Source organism: Ipomoea nil, unplaced genomic scaffold (assembly GCF_001879475.1).
Source record: "Ipomoea nil cultivar Tokyo-kokei standard unplaced genomic scaffold, Asagao_1.1 scaffold3384, whole genome shotgun sequence".
Taxonomy (NCBI): Eukaryota; Viridiplantae; Streptophyta; class Magnoliopsida; order Solanales; family Convolvulaceae; genus Ipomoea; species Ipomoea nil.
This window is the reverse complement of record NW_017619812.1, coordinates 1,509,701-1,529,157: the sequence shown is the minus strand read 5'-3', so window position 1 is coordinate 1,529,157 and position 19,457 is coordinate 1,509,701. Positions and strand designations below refer to the sequence as shown.

Here is a 19,457-nt window from a genome sequence, read left to right as displayed (position 1 = left end):
AAAATGACTCATTTTTCGGAAAACATTTTCATTTTCCGTGTTTGGTTGCATTCTAGAAAATATAAGAATAGATGGAAACTGAGGAATCGAAGGCAACGACGGCAGCGAAGGCAACCACGTTTTGAGCGTTGGCGGAAAATGACTTTGGCGTAAGTCATTTTCTGCAAAAATGCCTACATTTTCCCCAGTCAACGGAAAATGTTTTCCGTTGACTGGATTTTCATACTGCATCCAAACACTGAAAATTCGAAAAACATTTTCAGAAGTCATTTTTCGAGTTTTCAAACGGACCCTAAGTAATGTAATATTAAGAGTTTTATGTGTGTCTATTGTGAAGATTAAAATGATAATTAAAACATTTTTGGCCTTTTCTCTTCTTCTGGCCTATACTTTTACTCATCCATCATTTCCTGTAACTCTTCACCGCCCAGCAATTCCTTAAAGTTCCAACTCCTTATGAGATAATGTTAGATCATAATTATGCTAATAGTTTCATTTCAAAATGTTAAATTTTAATATGTAAACAAACCTATTTAAATTTAAAACTATTTAAATTTTATGAAGATGTCATTTTTAGTCTATCTACATTTATCAACTAACTTATAAAAAAATTAATTTTACCAAACTCTTTTAAGCATAATCACCTAGCTTAACAGCATTTCAATTTTCAGCTTCTAACTTATAGCTTTTCAACCTTCAGCTACCTTTTTAGCTAGGTTTGCCAAACATAACCTAAGTTGTCAACTAGTTCAATTCTAACATCTAGTACAAAACGGTTAACCCTATTAAGAAATTTGTGGGAACTTGATAAAAAAAAATGATTAATCGCTTCTCACTTTAAAAAGAAGAGAGAAAAACTTTACTCGAAAGAGATAGTCCGTGCATTAATGGGAGAGAGCTTCATCCGAATAAAGTACTTTAACTTGAAGATTTAATACATCAATTTGGTGAATGAGTTGAATCGAGAACAACAAATCAAGTTAGTCAAGATTATTCTTCTTGGTTCGTTAGGCTAAATTATTTCAAGATCGCCTAATGGGAGGTTAAGACATGACGCTAATGAGTGGGAGGCCCCAAGGTCTCTTGATGGGGAGATCAAACAACAATCCTTCAGCAAAGTCACTGCAAAACAGAGCTAAGTAATTGAAGCTATCTTTGTGTGCATTGCTCTTCGACCATAGGTGATTGGGGTGAATTAATGATTGGACAATTTTTTCCCTCTAAACATATCTTTGTATGCATTGCTCTTCGACCATAGGTGATTGGGGTGAATTAATGATTGGACAATTTTTTCCCTCTAAGCATAGGAGTGTTTATTTCTGAATTGAGTTATCAATTGTTGTGTTCTTTACATGTTTTTCTTACAGTTACGTTCAATCTGTATACTCATTATGTTGTAACTAAAAACTGAGTCAGTTCAACATTTAGTTCATGATTAAAACCAGTACAATGAAACTTGATTTTGCATAGTTTGAAAGTATTTGGTTAGATTAAATTCTCACTATTAGATATTTTGAGACTTAACGATACACATCTTGTTCTTCAAAATTGTATTTAAAATTGACGGTATTCAATTCAAAATTTCCACCTACCATACCAATCTTATAAGCTTTTTCATTAAATTGACATTTTCTCCCTACTTATCATTTTGGAATTTATACTATTGATTGATTGATTCCCTTTCATTCTCATTTATACCAAATATATATATATTGAAATTCACAATAATTCTATTCTAGCAAACCAAAACTTGGAATTTAATTAAATTCCTCTTTATTTTCATGTTATTCCTCTGATCCCCTATGAAATTGAAATTCTTTTCCCTCATAATTTCTTCCTTCCAACCAAACACCCCATTGAAGGGTATATTTGAATTGCAAATATATATTGACTTACTCTGAAGATAGTGTTCGAAAATAGCAGATAATAATAATAATATTATATTTAACCTAAGAATATTATACTAATACAAGAATATATATAGGTGTTTATAAGTGAGATCGAAGTGGTTTTCAGTCAAAAATGAGTGTAAGTAGAGAAATAATTTGGGAGGAGGGGATTAGCACGTCTTCTTCCTTCCAGTAGGGTATGTTTCTATTGCTTCTTGTAGCATTGTCTCCATTCCTTTTAGCTGCAAAATTGTATCATGTACTCCTGATAAAAACCCATTTATCGCCTCCTCTGTTAAGCCTTCATCCTCCTTCATACCAAGCCAGAACAAATAACATCACAGCAACAACAAGCAATAATAGTTAAAAATTGCAGCAACAAGCAACGATAATCTTAAGCATTCCTCACAGATCAAAAGGAAATTCACTCCACCATAGCATTTTAGGATTGGCATAGGAGCCACTGTACCCTGATATTTCAGTATTGACATTGAAGTAATATGGTTGCATTGCAACTTTCACCACCAACCTCATAGTAGTTGAAACTCTCACATAATCCACTTCAACAATTCCATCCCAGTTCATCACCTCATACATATCCACATTTTGAGCAATAATTTTAACTAGATTATTCCTATGCATGCCAATAGGAGCCAAATGAGAAGCAACATAATCTATTACCTCAAGCATTGGTCCAGATATCAATATATCACCTTCGAATACAAAATAAAGGAAATAGGACTCAAGTTAATGGAGCATTATTTGCAGCATAACAGAAATTGAGGGGATGAACATAGAAATTCTAGTCTATAGGCCACTATGGTGATAAATAAACAAGGATTACAACAAAGAATTGCATGCCTAATCTCGTGATATATATATATATATCAATTCCAAATTCTTCAAGCACAAAATGCATCTAAAGTCTCTAATTTCCCATATTTTCATAAGTAGAAATTGATTTATGCCCTTGAAATCTTGACTCAACAAATTACAAGACATTAATCTCAATAACCCTTGGCTGGATAATTTATACCATTTAGGCATTAATCAAGAAATTACAAGACATATATTCATGGAGTTCTCATGAGAAGCAGTGAAAGTAGAGAAATAATTTGGGAGGAGGGAATTAGCACGTCTTCTTCCTTCCAGTAGTCTATTGCTTCTTGTGGCATTGCCTCCATTCCTTTTAGCTGCAAAATTGTAGGTTTAATCACAACCACTGCTTCTTGGTTTTGATATAGAAACCTAGAATGTAACCACCAAAAACAGGAGTAAGGTCTCTCTATATATAACTTGGCATCTTTTGCTACAAAGGGAACTGGATAATCCACGACAATGCTGGTTTTTGCCCACTCGTGATTCTGAAGCACCCAAATCTTGATATTATTATTCTCCTCATCTTGGCTGTAAAGAGATAGCTTTGAATCCCATTCTCTTGGCTCCACATTGTCCCAATCTGAGAAGAGAGTTTCTGGGATTTCTTCACTTTCACACCTCTCATTCTCTGCGTTGACAGACAGAATTTTCTTGGGTTCATTGTCCATGGTGACCACATGGAAAACGTTTCCGATGCTCAAAGAGTATATCTTAGAGCTAATCTTCCGGAAGAGGAAGCTTATCCGGTGAGAATTATTATTATTCAGAGGTCTCCACGCCGCATCAGCGCCCACTGTTATCGCTCTGAATCGTCGCTCCAAAACCGACTTCCCCTCCTGCGAGAAACTTATCACTTTACAGCAACTTTTTCCGACGAAAAACATTCGGGCGAGCGTACAATAAGTGCCGCCGATGACGGGTAGGTATACCGCTTGCCTCGTCGCTGGGTTCCTTATGCGAAACCTTTCTAAGAGCTCTCTACTGAGATCTTGTTCCAGCACTAACCCCTTCTGTGTATCAATACAGCAGAACACCTCCCTCTTCTGCGTAGTATCATCGATAAAGGTGTTTTCCGGTACATGCATATGTTGATAGCGGTAACAGGTGGTGGCGCGGCGGTGATGCTTCTCAATCAACTCATCGTCCCGTTCAATAATGTGGCGCCATGTCTTGCATATGGACTTGAATCTCAGTAATGATACCACCGGCAACCAGCTCAAAATCTCCGCGATTATATCGTCCGGCAGACACCAAGAAGACATTCTACTATACTATTGGGAAATAAGGTAACAATTCAATGTGGTAGTATTGAGTATTGAGCAGATGAACAGAACTACGTTAATTTTCAAGGTATTTAAATATATATATATATGAAAAGTAAACCTAAGAACATTAATTAATTAGAAGTTGTAAAACATAAGGAAAGTGATTTCCAAAATAATAAGGAAACCATATTCTAAAAGGACTGACATTCTTCGGAGTTTGACTGCACTACTTCACATATACGGAGTATGAGATAACACATCTCCAAATTTCATAGTACATTATAATTGTTATACCATCAATTAGGGTTTACATTGTATTATGGACTCTAATCCAAAATAAAATTTAGATTATTTACCTACAGTAAGCATATAATATATCTTCATTTATTAAATTATTAGTTTTTTTTACCCGCTTTGTGCGAATGGGATAATGTCCCGTGATTATTTTTAAATAAGTATTTCAAAGTATATCAATGAAATATTATATAGGAGATATTTATACAAGCACATCCGCCTGCAAATCATCTAACATATCTAGATCAATAACTTTACTGCAAATAGCATTGAAAAAAAAAAAAACAAAGTTTTGTTATTGCTTGTCTAACATGTTTTGGTAAGATGTCCCGAATAACAATAGGTAACATGTGTTGCATTAATACATGACAGTCATGAGACTTCATGCCAACCAACTTAAGGTCCTTCATCAACACAAGTTTTTAAATATTCGATGGATAACCAGAAGGAACCTTGACACCTTTTAAACAGACACAAAAACTTGTTTTCTCTTTTTTGGACAATGTATGACAAGCTGGAGGCAAGTATGTCCGTTTTCCTGATTCTTGTGGTGCTAACTTATCCCGTATTCCCATTTCAAACATATCTTTTCTAGCTTTAATACCATCTTTTGTCTTTCCTGGAATGTTCAACAGTGTTCCAATGATGCTGTCACAAACATTTTTCTCAACATGCATCACATCAAGACAATGTCTAACTAATAAATGCTCCCAATACGGTAGATCCCAAAATATAGACCTTTTCTTCCAAAGAGTCTTCTGAGTAGTCTTACAAGTCTTGCCAAAATCAACATCTACATTCTTAACATGTTCACAAATCGCGTGTCCAGATAAAGGCAAACGAGCTACTAGAGTCTCAGATTTTCCATTGAAAACATTTTTCTTCTTTCGATAAGGATGGTCAATAGGATGAAATGTCCTATGGCTCATAAACACATTCTTTCTACTGTTACTCAACCATAGACTGGAAATTTCATCTTCACAAATAGGACATGCCTTAGCTCCTTTAGTAGTACGTATAACATGATAGGTTACCGTATGCTGGGAAATCATTTATTGTGCAAAAGATCATTGCACGTAAGGTAAAGTTGCTTCGTGTATAAGCATCATACACCTGCACACCTTCATTCCACAGCATCTTTAAATCCTCAATAAGCGGTGCTAGATATACATCTATGTCATTGCCTGGTTGTTTAGGCCCTGATATCAACAACGACAACATGATGTACTTTCGTTTCATACACAACCAAGGTGGAAGATTGTAGATTACTAAAAGAACTGGCCAAGTACTATGTCGACTGCTCATGTTACCATGAGGATTCATTCCATCCGTACACAATCCAAGTCTAAGATTCCTATTTTCACAACCGAAATCAGGACACCTCCTATCAATATTCCTCCATTGAGGTGAATCAGCTGGATGCCTCAGTTTTCCATCTTCTTTTCTCCCAATAGCATGCCATTGCAAATTTTTTGCCTCTCTTGGATTAGCAAACATGCGTTTAAATCTTGGTATTACTGGTAAATACCATAATACTTTGGCTGGGGGACCTTTCTTATTCTCACACACATCATCAACATCTTTCTTTTTATAACGTGATGTCCCACACTTTGGACACACATGCAAGTCTTTGTATTCTTTCCAATACAATATACAATCATTTGGACATGCATGTATCCTTTCAATGTTCATACTCAACGGACACAACAATTTTTTTGCTTCATAAGTTGAATTAGGAAGTTCATTATCACTAGGAATCATGTCTTTTAATAATGTAATAATAATAATAATAATAATAATAATAATAATAATAATAATAATAATAATAATAATAATAATAATCCAAACAACACTACATACAAAATAAAATTAAAATTAAAAAAAATAAGAAGAAGAAGACAAAGGGCTCATCTTTGTAAATGATGTGGGATCATTTTGATCCCACATCGACAATGTTAGGAAAGATGAGCTCTTCAGGTCCTATATATATAAGAGAAGCAATGCTCATCTTACAAACATAATTGTTTGTCCATCAATGTGGGCAAGTATTAAGACGCCAAAAAACTCTTATTTACAAAGTCTTAGCTTAATGACTTTTTTATTTTAGTTTTTTTTTTAAAAAAAATTATTATTTATTATTAGGGGGTTGGGAAAGGTTAACCCAAAATGTATACGTGTTGTTTTATTTTTAGCAGTTAGGAGTAAAATTGTTGAGTTATTAAATAATATTTTTGGTGTTTTGATTAAAGACAAAATTTTAAAATGACGAATTTGTCAATAATCAAACAAGGCCATTATCTAATAAATATTATGCAATTTAACAAATTAATTGTTCTTAAAATGTTTGATGTCCGTTGGCCCATTAGCTCCTAGCCGGTGGATTTGCAGGGACAATACAAAATGTAAAATACACTATGAGGTAGAGAGAGAGTAAGAAAACACCAGGAAAGATTGTCATTGCATTATGAAGAAACAACCCTTTATAGCACAAGATGATGTAGGTTACAAATCACTACATAATGACTAATCAATCTCAATAAAGGACATAATGTCCATAATCAATATATTTTGTAACACTCCCCCTTGGACATTATTTAACCATATTCATGCCTCATTAAAAACTCACTAGAAAAACCCTGTGGGAAAAAACTCAGTAAGGGAAAAAGAGTGCAACTGTAAACCTTCTGGGTTTAGGTATAAATCATAATAATATATCTTGATCTTCTGGATCAAAGTGAATGAATTAATCTTCTGGACTAATAATTGCATTATATTTAAACTGTTGTTGCTCCCCCTGAAGACAACAACCTTCCTAATCTACGCATACCAATTTTATATACATACTTTTCAAAAGTAGATGTAGGTAAGGACTTAGTGAATAAATCTGCTAGATTTTCACTTGATTGGATCTTTTGGACTCGTATTTCACCACTCTTCTGGAGTTCATGTGGATAAAAGAATTTTGGTGTAATATGTTTGGTGAGATTACCTTTAACATATCCATTACTCTTTTGTGCAACACATGCTGCATTGTCCTCATATAGGACAGTGGGGATCTTTCCATTATTCATTATTCCACACGAGTCTTGAATATTGTGTATTAATGACCTCAACCATACACATTCTTTGGAGGTCTCGTATAAGGCAATAATCTCAGAGTGGTTTGAGGAGGTAGCTACTAATGTTTGTTTAACTGATTTCCATGAGATAGCAGTACCTCCTAAAAGAAACACATACCCAGTCTGAGATCTAGCATTATGCGGATCAGACATAAAACCAGCATCCGCATATCCCACTAATGTGGTGTCTTGGTCTCTTTTAAATGGAAGCCCAAGATCCTTTGTACCTTGTAAATATCTGAGGATATGTTTTATGCCATTCCAATGCCTTCTGGTTGGAGCAGCACTAAAACGAGCTAGCATGTTTACTGAAAATGCAATATCAGGTCTAGTGCAGTTGGCAAGATATAGAAGTGCTCCAATGGCACTTAAGTAAGGAACTTCTGGCCCAGAATATCCTCGTTATTTTCTTTAGGTCTGTACGGGTCCTTATCAACTTCAAGTGATCGGACTACCATTGGAGTACTAAGTGGATGTGACTTATCCATGTAGAATTTCTCCAATAACTTGTCTGTGTATTTGGATTGGTGTATGAATATCCCTTCAGGGAGGTGCTCGATCTGCAGGCCGAGACAGAACTTGGTTTTCCCCAAGTCTTTCATTTCGAATTCCTCCTTTAAGCACAAGCATGCCCTCTTGACATCCTTGCTTGTCCTTATGATATTTATATCATCTACATAGATTGATATAATACAGAAACCATCAGTTGATTTCTTTGTAAAGATGCAAGGACTAATATCTTTATTTTCATATCCTTGTTTTAAGAGGAATTCACTCAATCAACAATACCACATTCTTCCTGATTGTTTTAAGCCATACAATGACTTTTGTAGTTTTACGTTGAACATATTTTTATTTGTATTTCCTTTACATAAAGGATTTTGGATGCCCTCAGGTACTTTCATATATATGTAAGCGTCTAGTGACCCATATAAATATGCGGTCACAACATCCATTAACTGCATTTCTAAATTCATTTTTACTGCCAGCGATATTAGATAACGGAACGATGTGCCATCTAAGACAGGAGAGTAAGTTTGTTCAAAATCTATTCCGGGTCTCTGTGAGAACCCTTGAGCTACCAGTCTCGCTTTGTATCTGACCACCTCATTTTGTTCATTCCTCTTTCGTACAAATACCCACTTGGATCACGCCTTTAGGGGTAAGTACAGGAGGACTAAACACTTTTCTTTTATTTAGCGAGTTGAGCTCAGCCTCAATTGCTTCTTTCCATTTCAACCAATCGGAGCGCTTCCGGCACTCCATTATAGTTTTTGGTTCTGGATCCAGATTATTGAAAGAAATGTGAAGAGCAATTGTAGAGGCAAATTGGTCATCGACGACTGTTACATTTCTATTAAGATTTTCTCATGTTTCGAAAAAGTTTATGGCAGATTCTATATTTACTTCAACCAAGTCTTTCTCATTTGCTATCATATCTTGGTGAAGGTGTTCCGTATTCCCAGTGTTAGATTTATTTGTAGCACGTGCATTTACACTGGGTATTTCGTCTTCAGGACGATTTTGGAGTAACTGTGATTGTTTATTGTTTTTAAATTTCCGCGGATTTACATCTTTTGCACCAACTGGTCTTCCACGCTTCTGGCGTCGGATAGTGTCGGTGTTAGTATTTGGTCATTTGGGGACAATTATCCTTGATGGAGCATTTTCTGCAGGAATATAAGACTTAGTTACTCTTTTATAATCAGTAAACGCATCTGGCAGATTATTTGCTAGTTTTTGCAAATTTATTATTTTCTTAACTTCAAGTTCAGTTTAACTAGTACGTGGGTCAAGATATTGAAGATCTTTTTCATCCCATGAAATTTCGTGGCATTTTTTCAAAGCTGGCCTTTTCTCTCCCCCTAATGCCGGGAAATGATCTTCATAAAAAATGCAGTCAGCAAACCGTGCAGTAAACTGATCTGCTGTCATAGGCTCGAGGTATTTAATGATAGAAGGGGATTCATACCCAACATAAATACCTAATCGACGTTGCGGGCCCATTGAAGAACGATGCGGAGGTGGTATAGGTACGTAAACCGCACAGCCAAAGACACGCAAATGAGAAATGTCTGGCTCATTACCACGTACAAGTTGTAGAGGGGAATAATCGTGATATGCAGTTGGCCGGAGTTGAATTAGATTTGCAGCATGCAACACTGCGTGTCCCCAACATTTTACTGGTAGACTGGACCGTTGCAGTAATGGTCTAGCTATTAGTTTAATTCGTTTGATAAGAGATTCAGCTAAACCATTCTGGGTGTGGACGTACGATACAGGATGTTCCACCTTAATTCCCATGGCCATACAATAATTGTCAAAAGCTAACGAAGTGAATTCACCAGCATTATCCATTCTTATGTTCTTAATAGGATAATCGGGGAATTGGGCATTCAACCTAATGATTTGGCTCATGAATTTTGCGAATGCCATATTTCGAGTGGACAACAAGCACACATGTGTCCATCGGGTGGAAGCATCAATAAGGACCATAAAATATCGAAATGGTCCGGATGAAGGATTAATTGGTCCACAAATATCACCCTGTAGCCTCTGCAGGAAGACAGGTGACTCAAAATCAATCTTAGGACGCGAGGGACGAATAATAAGTTTTCCCTGTGCACATGGAACACATGTGTAATCTTTTGTAGAAAGAATGTTTGTCCTAAGAAGGTTATGTCCAGTTGAATTTGAAAGAATCCGGCCTATCATTGTTTGTAATAACGCTAGTCTAAATACTTAGTCTAAAAATGATAGTCTAAATAAATACTACTTTCGATTTAAATTTGTCTAAATCTTCTTTATTCTCTTTTGGGTAGCATTGCCATTGTCTTCATCTTCAGTACTTGTCCTCATTTTTTTTTATTCGTAGTGTGTCATGTGCAATTGAGCTACTGGCGGTAGCTTAAAAGGCAGCGTCATTGATGTAGCAAAAATAAGATGTGAGCTCGGGTGTTTTATATCGTCCTCAGGGGATTGGGTGTTAGATATATTAACAGATTTACCTCCTGGGAAGAAGCCAATTGGAGTAAAGTGGGTTTACAGAACGAAATACAAGTCAGTATATCCAACTTGAAGACGAAGACATTTTTTAAATTGAAGAAGAAAATTGGGATGACCAATATATCCAACTTGGTTTAAAGGAGGCAATGTTATAATAATAATAATAATGCTATTATTATTATTATTAGTAATATATTAAACCAAGTAGTTAGCAGTTAATTTGTTAAAAAATAAAAGGAGGTGTGTGAACGTGGATGCATGCATAGCACTACGTGAAATGGAGTACATGGAATCATGGCCTCTAATTACTTCCTAAACTTTAGCATTGTTGCTTTTCTCTTTCACTATAAATATGTGGCTTTTGTTTATTCATAATCATCAAGTGAAGTAATAAACATTTACTTCTATTCCTCTCTCTCTCTTCTCAATATATAGTAATAATCTATTATTACTATATATTGAGAAGAGAGAGAGAGGAATAGAAGTAAATGTTTATTACTTCACTTGATGATTATGAATAAACAAAAGCCACATATTTATAGTGAAAGAGAAAAGCAACAATGCTAAAGTTTAGGAAGTAATTAGAGGCCATGATTCCATGTACTCCATTTCACGTAGTGCTATGCATGCATCCACGTTCACACACCTCCTTTTATTTTTTAACAAATTAACTGCTAACTACTTGGTTTAATATATTACTAATAATAATAATAATAGCATTATTATTATTATTATAACATTGCCTCCTTTAAACCAAGTTGGATATATTGGTCATCCCAATTTTCTTCTTCAATTTAAAAAATGTCTTCGTCTTCAAGTTGGATATACTGACTTGTATTTCGTTCTGTAAACCCACTTTACTCCAATTGGCTTCTTCCCAGGAGGTAAATCTGTTAACTCCCAGGTACCATTCTTTTCAATGGCACGTATCTCCTCATCCATCGCCTTAAGCCAATGAGTTTCTGTAGCAGCCTCCTCAAAAGTTAAAGGATCACAATCTGCAAAGAGAGCAAATTGAATAATCTCTTCATCAGACAGGTCATTATCTTGACCCAAAACATAATCTTGCAAGCGAGCTGGTAAGTGGCGCTCGCGCTGAGATCGCCGAACTGACGATTCTGGCTGTGAAGGAGACTGGACATTATCTGGAATCGGTTGCTCTTCAACAATATTTTCAACAGCATGAATAACAACTGAACTTTCATCTTTAGCTAACCAATCCCAGGCACCATATTCATCAAAAGTGACATCACGACTTATAACAACCTTTTTAGTTTCAGGATTGTATAGTTTATAAGCCTTTGAAGCGTCACTATAACCAATGAATATGCATTTCTCACCTTTATCATCCAACTTCTTTCTCAATGGATCTGGCACATGTGCATATGCCAAACATCCAAAAACCTTGAGATATTTGATAGAGGGTTTTCTCCCATTCCATGCTTCTTCGGGCGTCTTATCACTGACACTTTTAGTTGGACACCTATTCAACACATAGACAGCACAAGCAACAGCTTCTGCCCAAAAAGGCTTAGGCAGATTCTTGGATTTCAACATGCACCTTACCATATCCATGATAGACCTATTCTTCCTCTCAGCCACTCCATTTTGTTGTGGAGTGTATCTAGCTGTCATCTGGTGCTGAATGCCCTTCTCTTTCAGAAAATTATCACAGGCAATATATTCTGTACCTCTATCAGTTCTCAAGATTTTAATTTCATAACCACTCTGCTTTTCAACAAAAGCCTTAAATTGTTTGAAAACATCACATGCTTCAGACTTTTGCTTCAGAAAGTAAACCCATGTTTTCCTACTGAAATCATCAATGAAAGTAATAAAGTACTTACAACCTCCATGTGAGGGAACCTCCAACGAACACAGGTCTGAGTGAACAATCTCCAACTGTTTTGTAGCTCTCCTTGACTTGCCCACAGGGAAGGGATCTCTATGCTTCTTCCCAATCACACAAATCTCACATATACGATCAGGAACATTCACAATAGGTAAATCAGAAACAAGTTCCTTTCTCGCAAGATAGTTTAATCCAGAGAAATGAAAATGCCCAAACCGCATATGCCATAACCAATTATCATCACAAACTTCAGAATTAAAGAAATCAAGGAGAGTATGCTTAATTTTCAAAGGAAATAGTCGATTTTGGGACATATTTACCTTTGCAATCAAAACTCCTTTAGCATCTTCAATGGTACAACACCCTTGAGCAATATGTATCTTATATCCTTTTTCTGACAACTGACCCAAACTCAACAAATTTTGGTGTAGTTCAGGAACATAGAACACATCGGATATAAAATTGTGAGTACCATCCTTCAACTGAATAGAGATTTTACCTTTTCCCAAAATTGGCACCTTTGACTTATTGCCAAACGTTACTTCAGACCGGACTGATTCATCTAGTTCGGAAAACAATTCTTTCTTCCCACACATATGGTTACTACACCCAGTATCCAAGAACCATATGTTCTTATCAGCAGAAAAACTATCACTGGCCAAAAGTAAGGTTTCAGAATTCTCACCAGACTTTTCAGCAGTATTTTCAGCAATGTTTGCTTGATTTCCACGATTGTTGTCCTCATTATACCAACAATCTGCAATCTTGTGTCCATACTTGCCACAATTGTAGCAATGAAATGGAAATTTACCTTGTTTGGTATTACCTCCACCTCTTCCTTGGTTGGAGTTACCACGTCCTCCTCCTTGGTTGAAGTTACCACGACCTCTTCCACCAGAACCTCCTCTTCCTCTTCCACGACCTCTACCAGATCCTCCACCTCTTTGATTAGTGCCAGTCACATTAAGGGTGACTTGGCTCTTCAAAGCTTCTTCTGCTAGTGGTTCCGATTTTGACGCAATCCTGTCAATATGACTTTCTACCATACCTTTCAGCTCTGCAATTGATAAGAGCTCGGTTTTGTGTGACTCTGTTATTGAAGCCACCACATGGTCATACTTCATCGGCATAGTTCGTAGAACTTTTTCAACCACTGCACCATCTTCAATTGTATCTCTGTATAACCTCATCTTATTCACCATATCAATAAGACGAGTGAAATACGCATCTACTGTTTCTGTAGAGGTCATCTCACAATTATCGTACAACCTTCTCAACGACTGCAACTTAGACTTCTGTGCCCGATCGACTCCTTTGTGTGACACCTTTAAGATGTCCCAAGCTTGTTTTGCTGTTTGAGCACGAGCTAATTTCTCAAAAATGGAATAATGAACACCTTGGTGAATCTGACCCAAGGCCAATTTATCTCGCCGTATAACGGCTGCTTCAGCTCCTTCGGGTAGACCAGGATCAACAAAGCTCCAAAGATTTTGAGCTTGCAAATGTGTGGACATCATAATTTGCCAATAATTGTAATCGAGTTTCCCGTCCAATTTGGGACCCGTCCATAAAATATTGAAATTTGCAGCCATATTTCACTACGGAAAATATCTCGGGGTTGAAAGGTTGACTGGCTCTGATACCAAATGTTAGATATATTAAATATAATATATTTAATATATATTATATTAAATATATTATATTTAATATATCTAACATTGGGGGATATGGCACGCAATATGCAATCACAAGAAACTAGGCACTAGCATAAGGAAATCAACAAGAAGCTAAGCAAAATACAAGTTTAAGGAAATGATAAGACTAACACATTTACACAAAGATAAACACAAAATAAAGAGATAGGACTCAAGCTAGGGAGCATTATCATCTAGATGCTTTAACAACCTAAGGGATTAGGGAGAACAAGTAACCAAGGAATCAAGCGGGAATGCACGTAAGTATCCTAGTCTATGAACCATTCTCGTAATTAATAAACAAGGATTAGGACAAGGAAATGCCCCACTTTCGTGGTGAATCAATTCCAAGTCTATCAAGCACACAAAGCATCTAAAGCCCCCAATTTCCCCTATCTTCGTAGGAAGAAATCGGGTCTATGCAAGGGGTGGCTTGGATTCATCACCCAACTCTCATTGAGGCAAGGAATCCTCCAAAAACAAGCTAATGAATGTGTACATCAAACATTAACAAGATATAAATACAAAACCTTCATAAACACATGAACCCTAGGTTGGAGTTCATCCCCTTTTTTGCAATAATCACAAATCAAGCATCAAGATAGATAATACAACCCTAACTCAAGTCCATAAACTAACTACTCATGATTCAATAGCATAAAGAACACAAAAACATAAATATAAAGCATAAACATTGCACATTAAAGAGATAAAAGAGAGAAGAAAACTTCACTAAGAAATGGATGGTGGAATCTTGAAATGTTGGAATCCAAGCTTCAAATCCAAGATTACAAGCTTCAAAAGTGTTAAGAAACATAAATCTAAGCCTAATCTAACCTAAAAATATGAAGGAGAATGAAAGAGAGTGTCTAGGGCTCAACCATGGGTCAAAACCGTAGAGAAATGAGTGAATTCGCGCCTAAATAGTGAACAGAGCACAGAGGGACGCCCACAGGGATGGGCGTACGGCAGGCAGTACCATTTATTGTAGTGTTCACTGGAATTTGCACAGAAAAATACACGGCCGTGTACTTGGCCGTGTTCACTTGGCCGTGTACTTGGCCGTGTCTTTTGTCCTTCAAAACGTCAGAATTTGGAACTATGGTCTTCATGAAAGTTGTAGCCCTTTGAGTCTTCTTTCCAATGGCGCAAGAATCACTTCATTTGGACATTCCTAGGCCGAGATATTGTCCAAAAACCAAACAGTGGTCAGTTTTGGATTGTAAGTTTGGAACTTCAACTTCAAGGACAATTTTGAACCATGTGGCTTCCTTTTTAGGCTTTGATGTCTGAATATGAGTTGTAGCTCTTTGAATCTTCTATCCAATAGGACAAGAATCACATAAATTAGATATTTCTAGACCGAGATATGTCCCGAAAACAGAACAGTGGCCAATCCATGCGAGAATTTCAGCTTGTTGACACTTGTTCCACTTTTGCCTTGGTTTAATTTGTCCATATGATCAACACCATTGAAAACATCACTCTTTGGCTCCTTTGGAAGTGTTGCATCCATCTCCTTAGCTTCACCTTGGCTCCCCTTGACTCCAAATGCATCCAACATGATCTAAAATCCTTCATTTTTACTCAAAGATAATGAATTGTGCATAATGGATCAAATGGGCAAAATAAAGATCATTTTGAACAACATTGTGACACTTCATAAACAAAACAAGGTTAAATATGGGGTATAAATATGAACAATTATGCACTTATCAACTCCCCCACACTTAAACATTTGCTTGTCCTCAAGCAAAAACAAGAAATAAATCACCATCCTAGCAATGAAATTGATCATACTCCCAACTTGCACAACCAATCAAACCACAAACCAACTTGCTACAAGACAACTTGTTTCAAGAATCACCTTAGCTTGGCACACAAGTTCCATTCTCAAGCCAATAACCAAGCACCAAAACCATTAAAGTACATGAGGGTCAAGTGTGCACAAACGCTAAGTTGAGATTATGCAAAACTTGGCTTTGAATGAGATTCCATAGGCTTGCCCTTCATACTCCTACTAGTTCAACTCTAAGAATGCATGCTAAGATCAAAAGGTCTTTATTTGGCTTGTAATGGGGCTAAGGGTGAAAGGTTAACAAAGAAGGGGTATAAGAATAAAACAAAGGAGAGAACTTCACATCTATTCACAATTGGAGCTAGAAGAGATATAACTTCTATGGACTAAGGAGCAATTTACAATGGAACAAAAAGCAACACTCTAAAGAGGTGGGGGTTGAGTACAACTTTGAACACAAACTAGAATCAAGTTTCAAACTTTTATTCTTCTTCCTTTTCTTTTCATTTTTCTCATTTCATCTCTTTTTCAAGACTTTTTTCTCAATTTTCTCATCATTCTTTTTTTTTTTTTTTCAAATCAACAAACAACTTACTCAAAGAATCAAGACCCCCACACTTAGGCAAAATTATCAAGAGGATTACTTACAAAACAAGCTCCAATAAAGATCTCTTCCAAGAAAAAGAACAAATGCTCTATTCTCTCAAGGGTGGAGGGAAGAATTTTGGCTAAGGGTTAAGGGTTAAAGATGAGGGTTAACACAAGGAAAAACAATCACAATGTAGGGACAAGTGCTTATCACTTATTAAACAAACACAAAAGGCTCAACGGGGACAACTAGTGGTAAACACATGTGTAAAGGGTAGGCGTGAAAGGCTCGGGCTAAACAAAAATGGCCTAAATCATTTCTAAGCATGCAAACCTTAGACTTCACACGAGGAGTAATGAGGCAAGTTCTAGCAAAACAACCATGACCGAAATCTCACATAAGCCTTCACTAGCAATGCATAACACACAAGATCAAGAATTGATTCAATTATTAGTTGGTTAACAAGGCTATTGGCAAGAGAATAGATCAATCATGAGTTACCCCTTGGCTCATCAATCACAAGTTGAATTGCAACAAGTTCCTCCAAAACAAACCACAAACCAACAAAGAGGGAGTAAATCACAACTTCAAGCAAGGAAAGGTAATTTACCAAACACTATGCACAATGAGTCATCCAAGCAAAGTTTCAAAAAGTTTCAAAATTTCAAAATTTTTTCATTTTTTCAATATTTTGTCCACCCCCGCCCCCCCCCCCCCCCCCCATACTTAGAAATTACATCGTCCTCGATGTAAAAGAAAATAAAGTACAAGGGGGAAAGGGTTGCACAATAAGCACAAGGAGCACAATCTCTACTATCTACGCCAAGTAAAACACTATACACAATTAAAGAAAGTAGAGAAGGTAGATGAGACTCCCCTAATGAATCTTCTTGTGTCAAAGAATCATCATGAAGCCATCTTGGAATTGAGCATACTCCTTGGTGTCATTCCTAGAGTCAAGAGCATATAGACATGAAAGCACAAGTGAAAGCATGATATATCAAAAATAAAAGTGCTAAGAAAAATAAAGAAGAAAGTAAAGTCCAATAAAATTAAAGATAACATGGGGTGCCTCCCATAAAGCGCTAAGTTTAATGTCGCTAGCTCGACTCATCCTCTCAAGGTAAACCATCAAAGGATTTGAGAATGAAGATCCCCTTCTTTCCATCGACCTTTTCTTCCAAAAAGCACTTCAAGTGGTAGCCATCAATAAATTCTCTTAAGCTCATCTTCACCACTTCAAAGTTTAAGAAACTATGCTCATCCAAATCAAACTTCAAACATATCCCTTCCTCGAAACCATTTTTAATCCATAAGTCAAACAAGGATTTCTTCCTAAACATTGCTTCTTGGTAGTAGATATGAGATTGACCAATCCCAAAGTCTCCATTCTCATGATTTCCCTTTTCTTGAGCAAGTAATGGAAACCTTGGGTCTCCGTCATGCACTAATAGGAAGTAAGAATCCTTGGATATGAATATAGGCCAATGAGGACCTACACTTTCAAGAATATTGACTCCTCCCGGTTCCCAAATCACTCTAAAGTCCTCATCCAAGGGAGTGTCATCCATTGAAGGGCATTCTTCATGTGTGCCACAAATTTCATCAATTTCATCATTCTTGAGCATTTCTTCAATTGGACCATCTTCAAGTTGTTGTTCCTTATCACCATTTCCTTGCAACTCTATACTCTCTTCCCAACTTGGTGTTTCCATCTCAATGCACTCATCATAAACCTCATCATCTTCATTTTTATCTTCAAGGTCCTCACCTCGCTTTTTATTTTCTTCAACCACATGACCTTCATTTGGCAAGAGCAACTCTTGTAGAACCTCTCCATTGGAAGATAATTCTTGAATGGGTTCTTGAGTTGCCAAACCTTGTCTTTGAGCCATCAAGTTGTCTAGTTGAACTTGTAGCTCATTCATTTGCATAAGCATATTGGCCATCATGGACTTCATCTCGAACTCTTGATCAAATGGTTGACATTCTTGTTGAGGTTCTTGGTAAGGGACTTCTTGAAATTGGTATTGATATTCTTGTTGAGGTTCTTGATGTGGAGGTTCTTGAACTTGGCTTTGATATTGGAAATTAGGATCAAAGATGTAGCATCCTTCGGCTTCATGTGGTCCTCCACATATGGCACACCAAAGAGGTTGTGGCATGAACATTGGTGGTGCACTTCCTTGAAAAGCTTCTTCATTGACATTGATATTATATTCCAAAGCTTGTTATTGATCATCTTGATGAGGCACTTGGTAAGTGGGAGTCAAAATATGGCAACTTTCCAAAGCATGAGAACCACCACATATAGCACACCATGGAGATTGTGGCTCCAAAGCTTGAAAAGTTTCTTCTTGAGGGGCTTCTTGACTCATGTTGATACCACACTCTTGAGGGAAAGGTTGACAATCTTGAGGTGGTGTTGGGCTTGTGAAGTTTAACTTGTAGCAATTCTCCAATGCATGGGCTTCACCACAATAGGAACACCACTTAGAATAAGAAAGGAATGATTGAAGCGGACCACCTTGAAAGGTCTTTATACCCATTTTGATGAAATCGGGCAATGACATTCGTTGCTCTTGGAAATCATACCCCTCCATAATTCAAAGTTCTTAATTGAGTGGTGAAAACTCTTCCTTTTCAATTAAGAGTGAATGTACAAAGAAAAGATCCTTCAACAAAATCTCAATCAAGGTAAGACAATAAGCTCTTTGAACAATAAAAACAAACAAAAAGAAAGAAAAGACTTAGTCTCCTAAGATTTCCTAAACTCCAATGCTAGCAAAACAAGCAATCACATAGAACCACCAAATTGCCAATCCCCGGCAACGGCGCCAATTTTTGATGTAGCAAAAATAAGATGTCAGCTCGGGTGTTTTATATCGTCCTCAGGGGATTGGGGGATATGGCACGCAATATGCAATCACAAGAAACTAGGCACTAGCATAAGGAAATCAACAAGAAGCTAAGCAAAATACAAGTTTAAGGAAATGATAAGACTAACACATTTACACAAAGATAAACACAAAATAAAGAGATAGGACTCAAGCTAGGGAGCATTATCATCTA

General features: G+C 36.6%; 1 long non-coding RNA gene across 1 annotated transcript; it reads left to right on the top strand.

The window, feature by feature from the left end:
- Positions 1-2,237: 2,237 nt before the first annotated feature.
- Positions 2,238-19,201, top strand: LOC109171001. The gene is made up of 3 exons (XR_002052512.1): positions 2,238-2,251; positions 14,850-14,863; positions 19,125-19,201. It is a non-coding gene; the product is annotated as an uncharacterized LOC109171001 (long non-coding RNA).
- The last annotated feature ends 256 nt before the right edge of the window (positions 19,202-19,457 follow it).